Source organism: Myotis brandtii, unplaced genomic scaffold (genome assembly GCF_000412655.1).
Source record: "Myotis brandtii unplaced genomic scaffold, ASM41265v1 scaffold727, whole genome shotgun sequence".
NCBI lineage: Eukaryota > Metazoa > Chordata > Mammalia > Chiroptera > Vespertilionidae > Myotis > Myotis brandtii.
Genome location: NW_005370872.1, coordinates 1,246,258 through 1,268,212, shown reverse-complemented (window position 1 = coordinate 1,268,212; position 21,955 = coordinate 1,246,258).

Genomic DNA, 21,955 nt, shown 5'->3' with positions numbered 1-21,955 from the left:
GGCACAGGCCGGGCTGAGGGACACCCCCTCCACCCCGAGTGCACAAATTTTTGTGCACCGGGCCTCTAGTCCTATCTAATAAAAGAGTAATATGCTAATTAACTGTCACTTCACGATAAAGATGGTAGTGCCCACAGCCAATAAGGAGGGAATATGCAAATTGACGTGACAAGGCTAGAGGCGGAAGGAGGCTCCAGGCCAGAGCGAAGGCGTTGCCAGCAGCCAGGGAAAGGAAGGCCTATTCTTTCACGAATCTTCGTGCATCAGGCCTCTAGTTTGTAAATAATAGCACTTATATACTAAGTACCAGCATCATTTGTTAATTAAATTAATGAAAAATCATATAAGGCACATTTTTTTTGTCATCACCCATTTTAAAAATAAATAATTAAGGCACAGATGTCTTCTATTTTAGGTTAAGACACTGAAAGAATAGGTCCTCAGGTTACCCAGTTGGTGGCTCACAGAACTGAGACTTCAGTGCATGCAGTCTGTCCCCAGATGCATGGTTTAACTCCCCCACAAACCACCATAAGAAGGAAGGAGAGGAGAGTTACAGAACTCAGAGAAGAGAGACTTTGTTGTGCACTTGGCAGTTAGAGACGTCTTTTAAAAAAGACAGGATGTTTGCTGAGCTTTGAAAGATAGGGAAGCTTTGGAAAAGAGGAGATTAGAAGGGCATCTCAGACAGGACTGACGCTGCCGGGCATGCTGGGGCCTGAGAAGGTATTTGTCCAGTCTTTGGTGACATTCTTAACAGGGTGAGTTAGATCAAAAGCCACTGACATTTTATCTTATAAATATTGCATCAGGATATAAATAGCTGGATCAGTGGAGGAGGACAAGAGGAGGCAGTGTCTCCATGGCAGAGGTCCCTTGGCAGAAAAGGAAGAATATGGGACCAGAGCTGACTGTTGAATGATTAATGAGCCAATCCTTTTATTTAATGTATTATATGACTGAGAAAAGGGAATCTGATGAGACTCGCCTGCTCACACAGACAAGGAAAGGAAATATTGCTTTCACAGTGTCACTTGCCAACATCAAAACTGCTTGCCAGAATTACTAATTAGTAACAACAAAATATTACTCTTGTGATTTGACCATGGTGGTGAAGACGATGTTGGCCAGACATCCAGGAGAACAAAAAACAGTACATGGATTCATGTCTGAAGAAACCAAGAGGCATCTCTCATACCACAGAACAAAATATGAGGAAGGAACAGCCAGATGAAGCAAAGGTCACACAGGGTTGCTGGAAGTAGCCAAGAGAGGATCCGACAGGAGTCTTGAGAAAGCTTTCAGAGTAAAACCAACCATTAAAGAATGGTTGTAGGAGAACAGGCTTGTGGTAGAGGTTGCCTTAAACCCAGGCTGATTATGTAGGAGATGAAAGAAAAGTGGGCAGTGAGAGACATCACACTGATACGCCATATTTTCAGGAAGCAGTCTGCCTGTGAAGGGGGGAGGAGAAAGGCTCTGCCTTAGGATCAACACCGCTGCTACCAATTTTAGCAGCTGGCAAAATAGTTCTTAGATAAGGTCACTCTCACAATAAATTGTATGTCATAAAAAATTTCTGCTAGCCCAAAGCATAACTTCTGCCCTTATTTGCACAAGCATCCTGAAAATAGTGGGATGAGGAGGAATTGAACATATTTAACTATGTGTAATGATCAAAAAAACTACCCACCTAAAAGATAGTACATGCCCCCCACTGAGAAAAAGTACATGGGAAATGACAAATATCAAATTCTGAATAATATGAAAATGGAACAAATTAAAATCATGATAAATGTATCACCATGAACTATAAAAACTTAATAAATATATGTCATGAAGCAAATGCTGTCCTAAAATAAGAAATCAAAGCAGCCATGAAAGATACAGAAAACCATCTAGGGAATAAAGTTCATTGAAAGCAGCAGAGGAAAATAAACATGACTAAACACCAGGTAAAGAATTTGATGGCATGGATTATGAAAACCTATAAGCACAAATTGAAGTGAACACAGTCAAAATAAAGAAAAAATGGTATTGGTAAGAGTAAAGATATCCCCACAAATAGTTATTTGGTATTCATAGTGAAGAAAGCTAAAATAATGAAAAATTTAAAAAGATCTTTAAAGATAAAATTCAAGAAAACAACTCAGGCAGACCAATAAATGCAATAAAGTATGGTTATTAATGTTTAAAAAACATCAATACAAGTAAAAAATGTAAAATTTTTAATTTAGTAAATAATTTATTATAAAAAGGAAAGTTCAAATGACTCCTGCACTTATTAAAAAGATGCCCAATCTCATTTTTCTATTTCATTGATTATTGCTCTTATCTTTATTATTTTCTTCTTTCTAATTTAGTTCAAAATATTTTTTAACTTTCTATGTAGCATCTTCTTCAACTCATCTTTTTTTATAGATATTCACTATGTAATTTCATAGATTGGAGGCTGTATAGACCTCTCACTGTTATTAAATTCTACTCTGTAATTTGCCAATCTTTCAAAATTTATTGAGACTTGTTTTATGACTCTGGATGTGGACAATTTGATGAATGTAATATGTGCCCGAAAAAGGAATGTGTTGGGCATTTGGGTTCTATAAATATCAGCTAGACTGACTTGATTAATAGGGTTGTTAAGATTGCTCATGCCCTTAGTGATGTTTTGTCTAGTTGTTCTATCAATTACTAAGAGACAGTTGTTAAAATCTCCAACTGCAGTGGTAGATTTATATACAAATACACAGGAGTTTAACTTTATCTATTTTAATTCCTTCAATATGTACATCTTATAATGAAAATGAGGCAGTCTCCGAGTACTCATAGAATACTCCTCGGGATATAAATGTAAATGAAAAGGGTAAGGTGTAAAATAGGTATGTAGAATTCCACTATTCGTGTAAAATAATGGGTTACATATACCCATCTATATATATAAAAACCCAGTGACCATTACAGTGGAACAACCGGAAGGACCAGAACGACTGGTCGCTATGATGCACACTGACCACCAGGGGGAAGACGCTCAACGCAGGAGCTGCCCCCTGGTGGTCAGTGCGCTCCCACAGTGGGAGCACTGCTCAGCCAGAAGCCAAGATCACGGATGGCAAGCACAGCAGCGGTGGAGGGAGCCTCTCCCGCCTCCATGGTAGTGCTAAGGAGTGGCAAACCAAGTGATAAGGAGTGAGCAGGTTGGCAGTTAGGAACAAGCAGGTGGGCGGTTAGGAGCGAAGGGTCCCGGATTGCGAGAGGGATGTCTGACATCTCCTGAGGGGTCCCAGATTGCGAGAGGATGCAGGCTGGGCTGAGGGGACCCCTGCCCCCCACACAAATTTTGTGCATCAGGCCTCTAGTATGCATATAAGTTCCCAGGTTAATCACTCCCCTCCCACTCCCTTACCCCCACCTTCCCTCAAATTCCTCAGTCATTTGGGGCAGCATACTGCTTTGTGTCTTTTGAATGTTGGTCCATGGCATGTATTACCTATTGCAAGAGTAAACTAAATCTTCTCCATAAAACAAAGCATATTTAGTATTTAAGGCAGTTCATAGTTTATTGTAAACACCCACTCTCTTCGTAGTAGGAGTACTTATAAAGAGTGAAATGATCAACTGTTTACATGTAGGCAAGAAGTGAAGGCTTGAGGCAAGTGGTTGTTAGCAGCATTGTAGCTTTCCCCCAGGAGCACATAGACAATCCAGGCAAGACAGTGAGTAAACCCTGCCCAGGAGCCAAAAAGCTCAGTGCCCAACTTGAAGTTGGTCACACTAATTCCCTTAACCCTTAAGTTGTCACACTTGGGTTTTTCTTTTCCCCTTGATTTTCACTTTCTGTTTCCAAAATATTAATTTTAGTGTAATTTGTTATATTGTAAACTTTAACTCATTTTGGAGTGAAAGCTAGAATACTCATGGTAGCATATACAAATAGAGTTGACCCTTGAACAATGCAGGAGTTAAGGGCACTGATACCCTGCCCAGTTGAAAATTCACATAAAGCTTTTGACTCTCCCAAAACTTAAGTTGTCCCTCAGTATCCCTGGGGGACTGATTGGTTCCAGGATCCCCATGGATAACAAAATCTATGGATGCTCAAGTTTCCTATATAAAATGCTGTAGAACAATGCATACAGTCAGTCTTCTACATCCACAGATTCCCAGCTGCGTATAGAAAACATTATTGGTATTTACTGAAAAAATCCACATATAAGTGGACCCATGTAATTCAAATCCATATTATGCAAGGGTCAATTTACATATTTTAAATGCCTCTCTCTCACATCATTTTCATAAAATGGAATGAGAGACTGTGTTCCACTCACCAGGAAACAACACTCAGGCTACCCCTTCAACTTGGTCAAATTGTCCTATATAATAAAAGGCTAATAAGCAAATTGACCAAACAGCGGAACGACCAGTCACTATGACATGCACTGATCACCAGGGGGCAGATGCTCAATGCAGGAGCTGCCCCCTGGTGGTCAGTGCACTCCCACAGGAGGAGTGCCACTCAGTCAGAAGCCAGGCTCACGGCTGGCAAGCACAGTGGCGATCGGGTATCCCCTGAGGACTCCCGGACTGTGAGTGGGCACAGGCCAGGCTGAGGGAATCCGCCCCCTGCCCCCCGAGTGCATAAATTTCATGCACTGGGCCTCTAGTTCACCTACAAAAGGCTGTCATTTGCTATTTTTACTAAAGCATTTTGTATGTTTCCAGTGCTTGTGAAATAGTAAAACTCTTCATTTCCCTGAATGTGAACTCTAAGCCAAATGATCAACCAGAATGCTCCTTAAGGCTTATCTTGGAAATGATAATCCCTTTCTAAAACCACCACCGCTAAATAACAAGATCCTGCCTTAATGCAAAGGCAGGAATGCACTAAAGGGTGTGTGGTACTCTTTATGCATTGCGTAAGCGTCGTCCGCCAGCCTGAATTTCATGCATTCTCAGGCTGCTGAATTATGTCTTGAATGCACCAAGAAATCACGCCTTGCATTTATATATATAGGGGAGATAAACCCAGTTTGTGAGCTCTGCTGGGACTGAGCTCAATACTTGTTTATGGCCTCAAGCTTGTTCACTGAGCTTGAAATGTATCAAATGATTACATTATAGAAAGAGAAGCTGGAGCTGTGCTTTATATGCTATTGACTCAAGTCACTTATAACTTCTTTAAAGCCGCTCCATCAATTTCTGTTAATTGTCGCGTCTATCTCCATGACAGAAAGGAAATTTATCTTTCACTTACATTGCACTTGTTTCCTCAAAGCCTAAAGTAAAGATAGGAAATTCTGCCTGCACGCATAATAAATACCCCTCACCTTGGGATATGACTGAGAGACCTAAGGATGTTCATGTTTCTCCCTGTTCCCTAGAAGGGAGTCTCGGTATTTGACGAATTTGAATTTTCCTTTTATTTGTTATCTCTGCAGGCATGTAAGTGCTTCTGCGTTGTTGACTATCTGGCTACTCAAGGCAGCATCACAGTTTTGCCAACCATGAGGAAGCTTTGGGATCAGTCTGGGACTGAGTCATTACATGCAGAGACTTATTCTTTTCCCAGTGTCCTCATCTGCTTTCTAAACACAAGGACACTTACTCCAGGAACCATTCAGATGGGAGTGTATAGATCGTTCGTTACCTATTAAAACTTACCAGTCCTTAAAGTGGGGTGGTGAACACACAATATAACACACATATAATGTATTCTAGAATTTTACACCTATTACTTATATAATTTTATTAACCAATGTAATCCAAAATTTTTCAATAATTTTTTTTCAAAAATAAAAATGAATAAATAAAAGAATTTAAAAGTATGAGAAACTTACTAGTCTTGTTTCTCATTCTCTCAGGTTTACTAGATACTAGCAACTCATTCCATTCTGGCCAAGGTTAAAGAAAAAAGTTAACAGTTGTCAATGATAGAAACAAAAAGGCTGAGTTGCTTTTTACTAACATGAAAATGGAAACGACTTAAACATTAGATTCACTGTATTCTGAAGATAGAAAAGACCTTAGAAATTGTATATTCTTTACATCCCACAGATTAGGAAATTGGTGCTCAATGAGGCCACCTAATATAACAGAGGTAGTACACTAAAGATCTGGAACCAGAACTCGGGTCTTCTTTTCTTTCTATATTAATTATCTGACGTCAAGTCAATAGTTTTTGAGGCTTTAAATGGAAAAATAACCCAAAAGAGAATCATTCTTATTTGAGTCTCAGGCATATATCTATCAGATAATAAAAGGTACAATAGAACAATAGAAAATATGCTTACATCTATAATCTATATATTTTTATAACAAAATAATAGACAATATCTATTAGGTAATGAAGAACATTGGGCATAAAGCATAAGATTAAAATTGTCATGTGTCTTCTTTTGGTAGAATAGGACCCTTTCTCTTTAGTGAGAAAATAAATGTGCACTATAGATCATCCTCCTATTTTAACCAGGTAAAATTGGGAAAAACTCTACATGCTTCTCTTTGGAAAGAGAGAATTTGCTGCTCTCTTCAAGCATCAACACCCAGGCTGTCCATTTACTCTGTGAAATTGTCCTCCTACAATAGTTTGCAACTTGCATTTATCACAAAAGGCCTATGAGCTTCTTAAGGAGGACAGAAGAGTGTCATTTATTAACGAAGTCATCTCTGGAAATGTGCCCCCTCTAGGCCTCAGTTGCATCATTGTTGAAAGAGCCATCCTAATGAAAACCACCTCATAGAGGTTGTCCAAAGATAAATGAGATAAAGAATGGAAGTTCTGAGCTCTATGCCTGACTCAGACTAAGCCCTTGATGCAGCATATTATAACCAAAGTAAACATGGGGAAGGGAAGGAGCTGTTCCAGATTGGTTTGGGTGATAGGAAATATTGGAGAAAAAAATGTCTTAAGTAGTTTCTTATATAATAGGACAATAGGAGATGGGGTTCTAGAATGTCGAGTTTAATGTCAATAATGGATGAGTCACCTCCAAAACCACACTGAGTCCCTTTTAACTGATCTCCAGTCATTTTACAGGGTTTCTCATCCGTGTCTGTCCGGTAACTGTCTAACTGTCCTGATGGCCTAAAATGCCTTCTGCTTCTTAGTACTACCCTGACTCTCTTGGTGAGATTAGATGTTCTTCATTCTTCGTTCTTTCTCCCATAGTATCTGTGACAATATTCACCAATTTGTGTGGTGATTTTCTCTTTCCAAGTTCATCTCATCATTTTAAAGGAACAGATTATGACAATATAAACATTTTAATGTTATTCATCTTTTTATTCCTAGTACTAAAAAGAGTGCCAGATACATAATGTCTCTAAACATTATTTGACAAATAAATGAATGAATGAATCACTCATTTCTCAGGCTACCTGGATTAGGACCCCTGAAAAAAAATTGCTGATGTCCTTCTCCCTAAAGCAAAGAATCTATCTCCAGAATACAGTGAATCTAATTTCAATTTGCTCTTAATTGGGTGTAACCATGCATTGGGTATTCTGAGTATCTATTTTTCCAACAAGGAACCCCTTCCCCCCAAAAAAAACATTAAAAGAAAACTGGATGGTCACCTTTTACACTTTGGTGTGACAAAGTGCATTCTAAGAAATAATCCTTTCTAATATAGCCAGTCAAAACAAAAAAATAAATCTAATGCCTGACCAATTTCAAGGGTTAACTTTACTTAGTCTCCACATATTATGTCATACTAGAGGCTTGATGCACGAAAATTTGTGCAAGAGGAGGCCTTCCTTCTCCCGGCTGCCGGCACCAGCTTCCCAGCACCTGGCTTCCCTCCAGCACCTGGGACCCAGGCTGGCTTCCCTCCGGCCTCAGCTTTGTCAGGAAGGACATCCAGAATGACGTCTGGAAGACATCTGGTCTAATTAGCATATTAATATTTTATTATTATAGATTATTAGAGCAATGTCAAATTTCTTGAATATAATAATGTCTCCCATTTTCTAATACACTCATTTCGATAAAAGTCTACTCATAGAAACTTACTGTCTTTGAGTAAATTCTTTATCTATTCCATAGCTCAATGTTATCATCTATAAAATGGAGATAATAGGAACTACTTGGTAGGGAGGGTTTGAGGAATAAATCAGTGATACAGGTAAAACATTCAAAACAGCAAAGAACAGTTAATAAAAGTTAAATATTATTATTATATTCAAATATTTTACATTAATTTAGAGAATTTTAGGGTTATGGTTATATAGAAAAGGGTTTGTAATGACTGAATCTTGTAAACATTGGAAAATTCCCCTAACAACTTAAGAAATTTGCTTTAAAAATAAGCATTGTACGCAATGCTTTTGCTTCCTTCCCTCATGTTCTCTGGATGATGTATCAGAAAGTGAGCTCACTCTCTGGATTAGATGTGGTGTGGGGACTTCCTTTTTGTGAATATTTTGGTGTACCAATGGCCACCTAAGAGCTTACTCTTCTCTGTGTCTTTCATTCTTCCATTTCCCCTCTTCTTACGTTTGTAGCACACATGCTAATTTAGAATTAAAATCCCATGTGATCAAGAACATAATAAAACACTTAGGTTTGAAACTACTACCTGCTACTTCTTGATAGTACATTCCTCTGCCCTCTCTCTGCTTCTTCCTCCCATCCCACCTCCAGCTAAATTGTTCCCTGATCCCCAGCTGCCACCTTGACAAAAACTGCGCGTCAGTGCCGAGCATGTAGACCTATAATTTGCCATTTTATTCTTCAGTCTCTATAGGGTACTTCCTGCTGCCAAGGATTCTCTATTTTGAAATGAAAGATGAAATGGACACCTGCAGAATTCTCTTCAGCCAGTCTCTCTTCCCAGTGAGGAGCCTGAATAGGGCAGAGAAAGGGGCTTACAAGGTGACGGGGAAATAATACTCAATGCAAGAAAGAACTCCTGAGGTGAATGATTGTTATGTTCAAAGGCCAGTAGTGTCTCCACGGGGAAAGGAGACCCAGTTATTCAAAACAAAAATTACTTTGGGCTAGTTTTTCAGTTTATTTGAGCAGAACAGACATTTTCTTTCATTTTTAATTTAAGTATTTTTCTGAGAGATTTAGTTGATCTAGGATGACAACACACTTAACTATACAGTTTGAGGTTAAAATTGGCACAGAAGTGACAATTCAGTTTTTGATGAGCCCGACCTCAGAATACTCGACTCTACCTACAGTTATCAGCCACAGTGACCACCTACTTCACTCTTAGAGTTTCAAATCCTTTCAAACCCAGCCACAACTGAATTTATTTTTGCCATCAAATTTAAATCAAAGTATTAGGGGGATTTCTTTTTCTTTCTTACCAGGGGGCAATTTTTCTCTAGATTCAAAAATAGGCAGAAAATGGAACAAATGATATTGAAACAGTGTATTATATTATACCCTGACAAGCACTGAGGCAAACCACCCATCCATCAGCAAAGTTGCTATTACACCATAGTTTTGCCTGACTGAGGGTATTGAAAAATGCTTCCCAGGGGATTGCTTTTGGGCCATGTATGACACCAGAGCTTTTCCTCAAAGGTATTATGCACTTGTTAGCCTCACTTCCCTCTATCCATGTATTTTTCAAGGCTTTTCTTTTTGCTGGTTTTTCCCACCTATTGTGGAACACAAAAACAGAAATATTCTGCTCCTACTCAGTTCAGAACAGAAAGAGGGGAGGGGAAGGATACTCGTATGGGAAAAAGCTTTGCTAATGCGCACAGTTTCACTCATTTATTCATTCGGTAACTATTTATGGAAGGCTTACTTTGCCAAGTGTGTTAAGAGGTACCAGTTCATAGTGGAGAAAAAGACAGGACTCCTGCTTCATGAAGTATCCATTTATCAGTAGGAGGGGAATAAGCAATACATAAATACAGATTTTAGATTATAGGTTAGCATAAGACAGAGTGATATGATATGGAGAGAGGAGGGAGAGGAACTCTCATTGAGGGCAAGGTCTCCCTGAGATAACATTTAGCTGAAACATGAAGGTTAAGAAGGAGCCAAATATGCAAGATCCAGGCACAGGGTGTTCCCAGTGAAAGGGACAGTGAGTGAAAAGCTCTGAGGAAAGAAAGATCTTGGCCATGGTATCTGGAGTGGAGCCAGCTAAGGGGGAGTGGTGTGGGAAGAAATCTGAGAGGTAGCCAGGGGCCAACTGCATAGCCTCAGAAGAGAATATGGATGCAACTTTCCCTGTCTGTGAAGGGGTCAGAGGGCAGAAAACGTAGCATGAATGGGGTGCATATAGTAGTCTGAAGGTGTGTAAAGATCATGCAAATCAGAGGGGAAAACGACATCATCAGATTCTGCTTCCACCTTGAGTCTATCTCTAAAAAGAAGGCAGTGCTGCCTTGAGTCAAGTCACTTTGCAAATCTGCAACCCTCTTACATAGCTTCTCCGTGCATTAGGGTATTGAAAAACAGCATCTTAAAATCCTGTTTAAAAATAAATTTGTTCTAAATATACACACATGAAGCAGAGAGTGGAAGGGAATGTGCAAAATGTAACATTTTGTTCCGATGGTATGATAAGGAGATATTTCGTTTTCTTCTTTAATGGTGTTATAATAACATTTTTATACTAAAAAAAATCAATTTTTGGCTTTTGGAGTATCAAAGCATACATTTGCAGCTGGGCAGAAAAGCTTTCAGCACTTAAAAAATAATTGAAAGTAACTTTGATTTCCAGTCAAAGTATTTCATTTGGTCCAGGTAATCTAAAGCATCACGGGATATAATGCTGGTAATTTGAATCAATAAGTATCACTTCACCTAAATCTAAGAGATTTCAAGAGAGGAACAGGATTCAATGAACATCCAGCTGTTCTTCAGTTATTTTTTTTAATATTCAGTAAGTTCTAGACAGTATTATAAAGATTCTCAGTATAAACTAATCACGGGGAAATAATGCACAAGGTCCCTGCCTTATGAATTGTGTGCTCAGCATGTTTTCCAGCTGACTTACACTCTTTAGGAGATAAGTTGTTCCCCAAATAATTAAGCACTTACATCTTTAATGTGTTTTTGCAATCTGGCCTAATGATGTGACAGAGGGAATGGACGGTGTCATATGGCCTATGGATATAAAAATTTCCCAAGTGACCTGCATCCTTCTATCAAAACTGCTCTAAATTGTTTATCAACTTGTATGCTTAGTAGATAAGTTTCTGGAACTCTAAATATTTTAGGTATTTTTTAAAAAGGTTTCTATCGAGAGTAGGAGTTCTGTATAGCTCTAAACCTTTGTGCAATGGTTTCCTTAGATATGACATCGAAAGGATAAATTGCCCTCAGATCACAGAGTAAGTGATAGACTAAGCAAGGAACAAAAGCCAGATTTCCTGAACTCCAACCCAATAGAAATTAGATAATCTGTTTCTTTAATATTTAAGGATCTTACATAACAGGTTCAGCCATTACTTTAAGAGAAAAAAAGGAAGTATGCCTTTTTTAAAAGTAGTGACTTATTGTAATGACAAACACTAAATTTAATGCATACAATATATTAAATTTAGTATGTGATGTTATAAGAAGAGCAAGATTTTCTTTCTAGAGGGCAGTGTTGTCCAGAGTATTGTCCTAGTGCAGTGGTTGGCAAACTGCGGCTCGCGAGCCACATGTGGCTCTTTGGCCCCTTGACCACGAAGTTTCAATTGCACTGTACGTGCATGCCTGCACATGGTATTTTGTGGAAGAGCCACACTCAAGGGGCCGCAGTTTGCTGACCACTATCCCAGTGAATCTGGCATAGGGGATGGAAGCCAAGGACAAACATGGATGTCCCCAGAAACATTTAAGGGATAAGAAATGGGCTGTGAGCAAAATACAACCAACCCAAATATGAGCAAAATGCTCATATTTCTAGGGAGGGTTCTTTTGGTTTTTGGAAAATCACCACTTGTGATTCTCCCATCTCTTGTCCCTTCGCATCCCCAGAGCTCCCAGGAAACCTCCGAATAGCACAGATGTCAGGTGAGGCAGGGGCGTGAAAGACACAAAGAGAGAAGTTGATGAAAAAGAAAAGTGCTTTCTTGCCTACTTTGTGATCATAGTGAGAGCTGGGAAAGAGTGTGTCCACTGATGCGCCTCCTGGTTCTCCTATGTACAATGGTCTAGATTGTTACTCCAAGTAGAGACCAGCATCACCGTGTTGGGAACGCAGGCTTTAAGCCCACCTCATTCCAGACCAATCAGAATCTGCATTTTCACAAGGATCTCAGGTGATGGGTGTGCTCATTTAAATTCCAGAAGTGGTGGATAGCCCACTAGTCTCCATCAGTAGTTTCTCTAAAGCTCTTCTTAGGGGTCTGCATCATAGAAATCCAGGTGCTCAAGAAAACTCAGATAATTAGTTAGCACCTCTTCACTCTTGGGGAGCTCTGGCTTCTGGTTCACAAGACACATCATTTGGCTCCCGAGGAAAAGAAGCTATCGTAGTAGTAAGAGGTGTTGAGTCAGTTGCTTCACTAACTTGACTTCCAGTCCCCAAGTTAATTTTCCAGTCTCTTCCCTCTCTCAGTTAACCTTTAAAAGCTCCTAACGAGTTCCTGTAGCATCTCAGTGAATGCCTTTTCATTACATTTCTATGCTTTCATCCATGCAAAGCAGGGAAGTACTCCTTTCTCAGAAATTAATGTCACATCTCCTGTCAAACTCTTCATTTTCACAAGTTCAAACTAATTATGGCTGCAGATGGTACCGCTAAATAAAGTTCTCCATTGTGGACACTTAATCAAATCAGCATTCCCAACAGAAATGTCTGTTCTGTGTTAGAAACCTGTTGCTGTGAGGTAGTTGAGATTTTCAAGTTATGTTGAGGAGTCCTTTATCCTAATTTTATTCCAAGGCAAGGATTGCTATGGAAACTCGTGTGCAGACTTAGAAATATCTCATTAGGGTTTCTTTTGTTTAAATAGTAAAGAAAATGCTGGCATTACATTAGCATTTAACACTACACAGCCTGTGCAGAGAAGCAAACAGCCGAGCTGGTGAAATCACATCCAGCTATTGTATGGGTGCTCAGTTTTCCCCATCTACAGTTGATCTAGAACTTTTCTTCCAACCACTAAACTGTTTTAGGACAATCTCATCACTTGGCAGCATTTCCACCAGAGGGTAAGCAGCTCAGAGAAAGGGAAAAAATAAAAACAACAAAACAAAAACTAATGACAGCTCTTTGTGAAAGACTGCTTTTATGAGTAATGTTTTACTGGAGAAGGTTAAACCCAAGCACTAAAAATGTTTCCTTGTTTGATGGCAGATGCTCACCTGTTCTTCCTTTCCTTACATGGTCCACCCAGACAATAAAGATCTGTCTTCTCTGACTTAAAGAAATCACTATCAATGGCACCAAGAATTTTGTTTTGGTTTTATATTTTAGTGGCAGGAACCCAAGGAGAAAAGGGAACCTTCATACCCACTGGCAGCTGTGTACAAGAAAAGAATAGGTCCAACGGTTTCAACATAGACAAAATTAAAATTTTCAGTTCAAAAATCACTAGCCCTTCTCAGACCCTTATTTTTCCTGAGATAGATTTAGAAACTTGAGAGATCAGTAATAATTTATAGCTTAGGTGGAACTCAACTTATTCAGTGAGAGAGAATCAAGCCCTTGAGTTTCCATTCCCATCTCTATCACTTTCTCATTAGTTGATTTTTTAAGAAGTCACTCATCTTTCTGAGTTTCAGTTTTCTGTTTCTGCAAAATGGGCTAAGCATTGCGGTAGAAAGAGCTCTGCCTGCCTTTGGAGTCAGGTAGCCAGACTGGTCCCTGGGCATATCTCTACAGATTTGCAAAGCGACTTTATTTACATGATTTAATTTGTTCCTTTCAACAACTGTACAGTGTTCCCAATCATCACCCCTTTACAGAGACCAAAAGATAAGAGCCTGAATACTGTCATGTCACAACTTTAAATTTCCTAAGCTCTCACCTATACACACTCACACACATTCACCCTTATATTGAATAAATATGCTTTTCTGTAATAAAAAATATAGTCTAAACCTATTCATAGTAATGAGAGCTAATATTTTATGCACTGGAAACTTGTCTAAGCAATTTACATGCACTATCAGGTACTTGACTCCTCCTAACAATGCTATGACATAGGGAATATCAACTTTATTCTAGGCAAGAGAAACCAATGCTTAACTGAAATAATTCGGGAGAACTTTAGTTAACAAAAGTCAGCAGATGGACCTGAACCCAGAGAGATTATTTCTGAAACATGCATGCTTAATACAGTATGCAATTCTATTTCTCTGAAAAACTTCTAATTTCAATGCTGAATCACTTATGGTTAATATGTGGGAAAAACCCTTCAATAATAATAAAATTCAATTCATTCCATTCCAACAGTCACCTCTTCCAAAAGAATATTTAAGCAAAAGATTTTCTAAGCTTTGACAAGTATTACTGAAGGATCTGAAAAAAGTTCCACATAGATCTTTCTATAACTTTACATACAAAGTCTCCCGCTCTGATTTCCAACCAAACCTCTAGCTGACAATCCCATTTAGCACTTAATCATCCACGTAATGTCGGCCATGCTGAAACTTCCAGTCCAACCAGGTCCAGAACCTACCATGGAGAACAGAAAGTTCCCTTCTTTAGCCTGTCCTATGAACAGCCAGCCAAGGTCATGTTTGGGGTTAAACTGACACCTGACCTTTTGTTCCTGGAGTAAGAGCTGTCTGCTCTGGCCATGGCTACACCAAACAAAACACAATGTCCTTGATATGCAATGTGTCCCAAGTTCCTATGCAGGCCATTGGAGGACATTATGTCTCTTCCAGGTCTGAGAAGGAGAAACTTGAGCAAATATAGTAATACAACCAATCCAAATGCCCTAATTCTTTGGAAAGAGTCATAAAATTATTTTACATTGACATAGGAATGTTTTAGATGTGCACAGTAAAATCTTCTAACTTACCTGAAAAAAAATGGTATTCCTCAGCCCTATTACAGTAGATTTTTAAAGTAATACTTGCACATTCTTTTAAAAATCAAATACTGTTAAAGGCAGAAAAGATAAATAGTACCTAAGCATATGTCATTCCATTCCTAGTTTTCATTTTATTTAAGAAATGATACACAGCATCTAGCTATCTCTTCAAAGCAAAATGCTCATATTTCTAATATTTCTTTTATTTTTTAGTTTTAGACATGGATCTTCAGTCATCAGCTTATCAACACCATTACCACACCAACTAAAGGCCAAGAAGTGTGTTTTTTGGAGTCACCTGTCCTATGTGTTCTAGGTTAGAGCTGGCCATCATGTGAGATTAGGAAAGTAGCTGTACCAGAATCTGTTTTTCTGGGGAGGATGACTGGTCAGGTGTGTGTGCAGATATAACTTCACTGTGGCTGACACGTTTACACATGTGTCAGGTGTCACTCTTCTGCCTCAGACAGATCCTAACTGTCACATTTCCAACACTTACCCAGCTGCTCCCTGAATTTTGGTACCAGATTTACAAATGATTGCTCTCTTCTACCCAATCAGCTCTTCCAACAGTACCGCTATCTCCTGATTCTATATAAACATTTTATGGTCAGAATTCAAAGAATGGTTTCTTTTTCCCTTACCAAATACTGACTGACATGTTTGTTGGTAATTGAATTGATCTCAGGGAAATATAACCTTAGGATAAGAATCTGGATGTGGTTCTCTGATATGACTAGATTCCAAAGTAAACATAATAATAACCTATATCTATATTGTGTGATGAGCGGGAAGTCCTATGACCAGCAAGGGCAAAATAACAGGTAAATTATAATGATCAGCTCATTATAATTAGAATGAAATGCATATTAGATGATATAACTTTGAAAGATAAAATATATAGCATAGTAGAATATTTTAGTAGTAATAGAAAGTATAAAGCCATGAGGTTTGTTAATCTTTTCTGAGTGAGCCAGTGAATTTCTTCCCTTAAAGAAACCTCCTGATATAATGTCAACAATTTACACTGTAGGCTTTCTTGTTAACCTTCTCCAATGGGACCAAAAATTACTTCATGGGTAGTAAATTGAATAAAGAAAAATACTCAGAAATTAGAAGGATTACTAGACACTGACTTAACTGGCGAGGACAGATTGAATTACTATAGTTAACTGATGCTAATTCCTAGGGGCTCAAACAAGATTAAGATCCAACAATCAGAGTAGGGGCCTATAAAATCCAGGGGATTAACCGAGTTTCCCTTTAATCAAGCTTAGAATGGGTCTCTCAGGTTCCTAAGCTCACTATATGGTTATTCTTCTTGTCGTGGAAAGCACAGTTAGAAAAGACATACTCAGCAACTGGCAGAATATCCACATTGTTTCCCTGACTTATGAAGTGAGGGCTAGTGTAGTAGAAGAAACAAGCAAAATCCTCTAGAACTGCCTCTGCATATCAAAAGAGTGCATCAAAATCAATGCTGTTTCTTTCTGGCGGGATTGCAAAATCCCAACCACATTCTCATTCAATTAGCGTATTTGTGTGTATGAGAAATTGCTCTTGAAGAATGAAATTTAACCAGGTGTCAACTTACATTGAAGATAATATTCTGGATGTGGTTTCTTTGCTGGTGCTAGGCAATCAAGTATCTATTACCAAGTACACAGCCATTGGTCTGAGTGCTTTTATAAAATATATATTTATTAATATAAACCACTAGAAATAGTTTGCTTTCACCTGACAAAGGCAGTAATACTCTTTCACTGCACTACAATGGACGTACATCAATCTATAGCCCTACTTTATCATCTAGTCCAGATTCACCTTTATCACCTTGCATTACACAACATATTATGCTAATTAGTCACACTGACACACTGATGATGGTGTGCTGATTAAATGTGATGGGGAGAAAGCAAAAATATCCTGGGAAAACACATGCATACCAGACAGTAGGAAATAAATCCAACCAAATTCAGGCAACCTGCCACCTCTGTGAAATTTCTGGGGCTTGAGAGTTCTGAGGCAAGTTGAGATATTTCCTCCCCAGTGAAAGGAAAGGTGTTGCATCTCGTATCTTTTTCACTAAGAAAGAGGCACAGAACCTAGAACACCTGTCTGAATTCTGGAGGCAACTTGTACTCGAGGTAGAGTATGAAGCCCATCATTTACCAAGTACTCTGTAAGGATGCCGCTTTTGAGTGGTTAGGCAGAGCCCAGAGTAAAAAAGGTTTTGGTGGCAGCTCCATACTATTTGGGAAACTGCTTTGTCACTTACACCATATGACCAAGCAGACGTACCAGTACTTGCAATACACCTGGCCGATAAGGACTCTGCTCCTATCTTCTTGACAAGGGGGTTAATACCTTTTGGTTCATTCACTCTCTTTTTAGTGGACTTTTCAGGGGGAAGAAAGGCTTGTATTCAATCTTTCCGGTTGAAGTGTAACTCCTAATCATAGCATTTTTCAAGAGAATTGATGTTATGGGAATTCAGGATTGTGTTACGTAATAAAGTGCAATTTTCTTATTTATTTGTTAATTCTTATAACCCTCTAAAAAAACACTTCAAAGTCAGTCAATGGGTTAACCAGTGCAGTTCTACTACCTACACTTTGCTTATGACAAGAACAATACCTGTAACTTTTCTAAATGTAGCTATTGTGGCTCAACTCAAATTTTAAGAAAATGATAACTAGAGGGTTGGACTCAACTTTGGACTATAAGGACTACTGTTTCCTTATTCCAAGACCCTTGGCAAATCTCTTGACCTCTCTCTGAACTTCAAATTTAACTTATCTAAAGAGTCAGTGAAGTACTACTGTATTTATAAAGCTGATGTGAGAATTAATATAATGCCCATGAAAATGCCTATACACACTAACCCCTCAAGTTGGTAGAATATGTGGGGTTTTTTGGAACAAAGATGAAATGGCCAACATCACCATTGAGATGGCACCAAAGCGAACAAATGTTCTCTTTGTTGGTTAGCTACACCTCGTGCAAAATACCTGATGAACAACAACAAAAGCACTCTTGACTTACAAAGAGCTTTACAACTAATAGTGGTATATGCAGAAAAAAGAGAAGTGTTTTGAAGCCAAAAGGTCAGTAGGTTGCAGGCAAATGGGGATTTTATTTTTTGAAAGTTAAATATTTACAAAAAATTCTCTCAGCTCTGATACTGTACTTAAGGAGACTAAAAAACTCACTGCCAAATTTGATATTATAGCAGCTGTAGAAAAGGCTCATAAATATACTTTTGGCAAATTTAAAAAATAATTTAAAGTTTGAAAAATGAAAGAAGACTAATCCATTCAAATCTATTGTTAGAAAAAGCAGCTGCTGACAATTTGATAAATTATTCATCCAAGGGTTTCAATAACCCTAAAACAACTCCTTCCACATATGTTGACAGGGAAAGAAGTATCTAGCAAAAATGTGAAACAAAATAATTTTAGGATGCTTCAAAAATGATTAGAAAACCTGTTCATTTTCTGAAGCCTTGTTTGCTCTTAACTCTAAACTAAAATTATTCAACATTCCTACTAAGAATTTGAGGCAACTTAAAAAATATTTGTTAAACAGAAAAATGCCATTTTAGCAGTAGAATTTAATATATATTACAGTGATCTTTTGTAACAGAAATAGAAAATCTGGAAGATATAGCAAAGTGTGATTATGACATTGCCTTAACTAAGGTTTTGGCAAAAGGAAAATGCAGAGACTCAATGGACACAGAGTTGCACAGCCCAGGTCCCCTACAAGGAAGGACATCCTGTCACTCCTCCAGGGATTTCCTCAGCTGCTGAAAGCCACTGGGCCCAGGCTGCTCCATGCACAGCCTGGCCTAGGTCCAGTGGCTGACTAATGGGAAGGGGTTGTAAAGATCAGGCCATTTCAACCCAACATGTCATTCTGACAAGTCATTTAAGCCTGAGAAATCCCTCTGGGGTTGGATTTCAACTCTCCCTGGGCCCAATCCCACTTCCTCCTCCTCTCTTCCAATGGTCCTCCCTAATGAACATCCTGTACACTAAATTCCCTCTTGCAATCTGTTCCCAACAAACATTCCACAACAAGGAGCAAATGGCAGAAGGTAAACATCACCTTCCCCATCATTTGTTCATTAATGAGTCCTAATTGAATGCCAATGACATAGCAAATTTAATTGTGATACTTTGCAAGGAATGAAGAAGTAAAATCCCTGCCCCAAGGATTTTACAATCCAATGAGGAAGAATTTGAACTGCACTGGAAACTGTGAATCGCAGTAAAATAAGTGATATAAAGTCTATGAAAAGACCTCTAAGGAATCTAAAGTATGTGTGAATAGACCTTTAAAGATCTTTACAGAATGAATGAACCTCAAAAACGTTAGGCTAAGTGAAAGAAGTCTGAAAAAAAAAAGACCGCAAGAGTATATGATACATTTATATGAAATGTCTAGAAAAGGCAAATCTATAGAGAATAGATTAGTAATTGCCTGGGGCTGGGGGCAGGAATAGGGAGTGTTTATAAATAGGATTTGTGGTCTCTCCGGGACAGATATGTTTGAAAATTTATTTATAATGATGTAAATCAACTCTGCAAATTAAATTTTATTGAATTGTACACTTAAAATGGGTGAATTTTATGGCATATAAATTATACTTTAATAAAGTTGTTTAAAATAAAAGGTATTTGACATGGACATAGACAACAGAGTGGTGAAGGCCAGGGGAGGGGTTGTGGGTCTGGGTGGAGGTGGGCAAAGGGGAGAAAATGGAGGACATCTGTAACAGTGCCAACAATAACATTTTTTTAAAAAAAGAAAATTTTGACATAAAAAGACATTTGACATTATTTTTCTTCAACACTGTGCAATAAGTCAGATGACTTAGAAAACATTTCTCAGTTCCTTCATCCGAGTTCTCAATATTATCACATGAAAAACTTATTTTTTCCAAAGAATGAATTGATATAATCATAATCCAGGATAGGTAACAAGAATAATATTAAGAATTATGTATTAAATGTGAAAAGTCCTTTTGCCTCAAAACTGAGTATGTAATTTACATACAGCTAGTTCTCAATTAGCAGAAATGACAGCATTAGTATCATCCAAACATAAAAACAGTCATGCTGTCTTCCCAGGTTAGTTCTTGAACTGAGACTATTATTTGGTCATTAATTTCAGTTGCCATTTTTTTCAGCATCTCATTTAAGACTTAGATGTCCAAAAAAAAATCTGTCTTCTTCATAAAGAAGTTTTAAATGAGGAAATTAAACCTGAAGTATTAATTCATCCCACAAGTAATTATTCAGGATTGCCTGTGTGCTGTGATTTAAATCCAATGATAGCTCAAAGGAGAGAGAGCATTTTATATGTTTAATTGTCAGACATTTTGGTACTAGATTTAGAAATATCTTCGGAGACATGAGGATATATTTCATCATTGTATCAGAAAAGAAGTGTCAATAGTATCTAAAATGTGGCTTTATCTGATACATTCTCTCTCTCTCCCTCCCTTCTCTCTCCTTCTTTCCCTCCCTACCTCTCTCATAAATAGTATTTAACAGAGTAACATTGTTATACTAATTTACTCCAAAATATTTACTAAATTTCTGTATAGGAGGTGCTGTCATTTAACACTGAAGGTTTAGCAAGATATATCGAATTCAAGGAATTTCCATGTAATGGCTTAATTTTAACCTAAGTATTGCTGAACAATGTACCTAGAGAATGAATGTATAATAGACCAATTTGAAATGCATGTCCATTGGCAAGTGATAAATGATTTTTCATGTTATTATATTTTTAAGAACATTTTAAGTTATATGTATTCATGGCTATGTTTTACTAAAAAAGTATTTCGATTTTGTTTAGATTTGGTCATTCATAATATTTAATATCTGTATTATAGTTTTTCATTTTCCAAGTGTTTTAATAGAACTATTTTTATCAAAAAAGTATTTCGATTTTGTTTAGATTTGGTCATTCATAATAAATATTTAATATCTGTATTATAGTTTTTCATTTTCCAAGTGTTTTAATAGAACTATTTTTCACAAGGCATTATTATTTAATTCTGTTTTTCAGCTGAAGAAACTGAGGCTCTAAGAATTAGTCTAAATTCCTTATCTTGTCGAGTGATTGTATTTCTCTCTTTACTTTTTCATGTTCTCTGCCATCTTCACTCTCAGTTAATGACATGAAAAATTTAAGCATCATTAAGCAATTGGGAAAGAATGTCCACAGATTCCACCACCACATAGGCATTCTTTCCAGCTTCTGTGCTGATGAATTCACCATCCCTTCTGTTATTAGTGACGAACTACCCATGCTCCTACTTAGACCAAATCCCTCCCCCCAGGTTGCATGATTCCATACTTCTCGCCATCCTGAGAGGGTTGTTCTAGGGTCTGTTCCTTTACGTTTCTATGGTGCCCATGTTGCTCTCTCTACTGGCTCATTCCATTAGTACACAAACATGCTACCATTTCTCCTACCATTAAAATGAAATCCTTCAACTTAAGTTCTCTTTCTAAATATTGCCCTATTTCTCTTCTTTCTTTGGTAGCAAAACTCATCAATATTTTGTATATACTTTAGTATCTAGTATTTCTACTCCAATTCCCACTTTATTTTTGTCTTCACAACTCCACCAAAACCCCTTTGGTCAATGTCACCAATGACTTTATACTAAATCAATGATTGCTTCTTATTTCACAGCCTACTTTATCTTTCATACAGTTGATGGACAGCTCTCCCTTTTTAAAAAAAATATATTTTATTGATTTATTACAGAGGAAGGGAGAGGGATAGAGAGTTAGAAACATTGATGAGAGAGAAACATCGATCAGCTACCTCCTGAACACCCCCTACTGGGGATGTGCTTACAACCAAGGTACAGTGGGGCCTTGACTTACGAGTGTCCTGACTAACGAGTTTTTTGAGATACCAGCTGTCTCTCGGCCGATTTTTTGCATTGAGTTGATAGAGTAATTTGAGTTAATGAGCTCCTTAA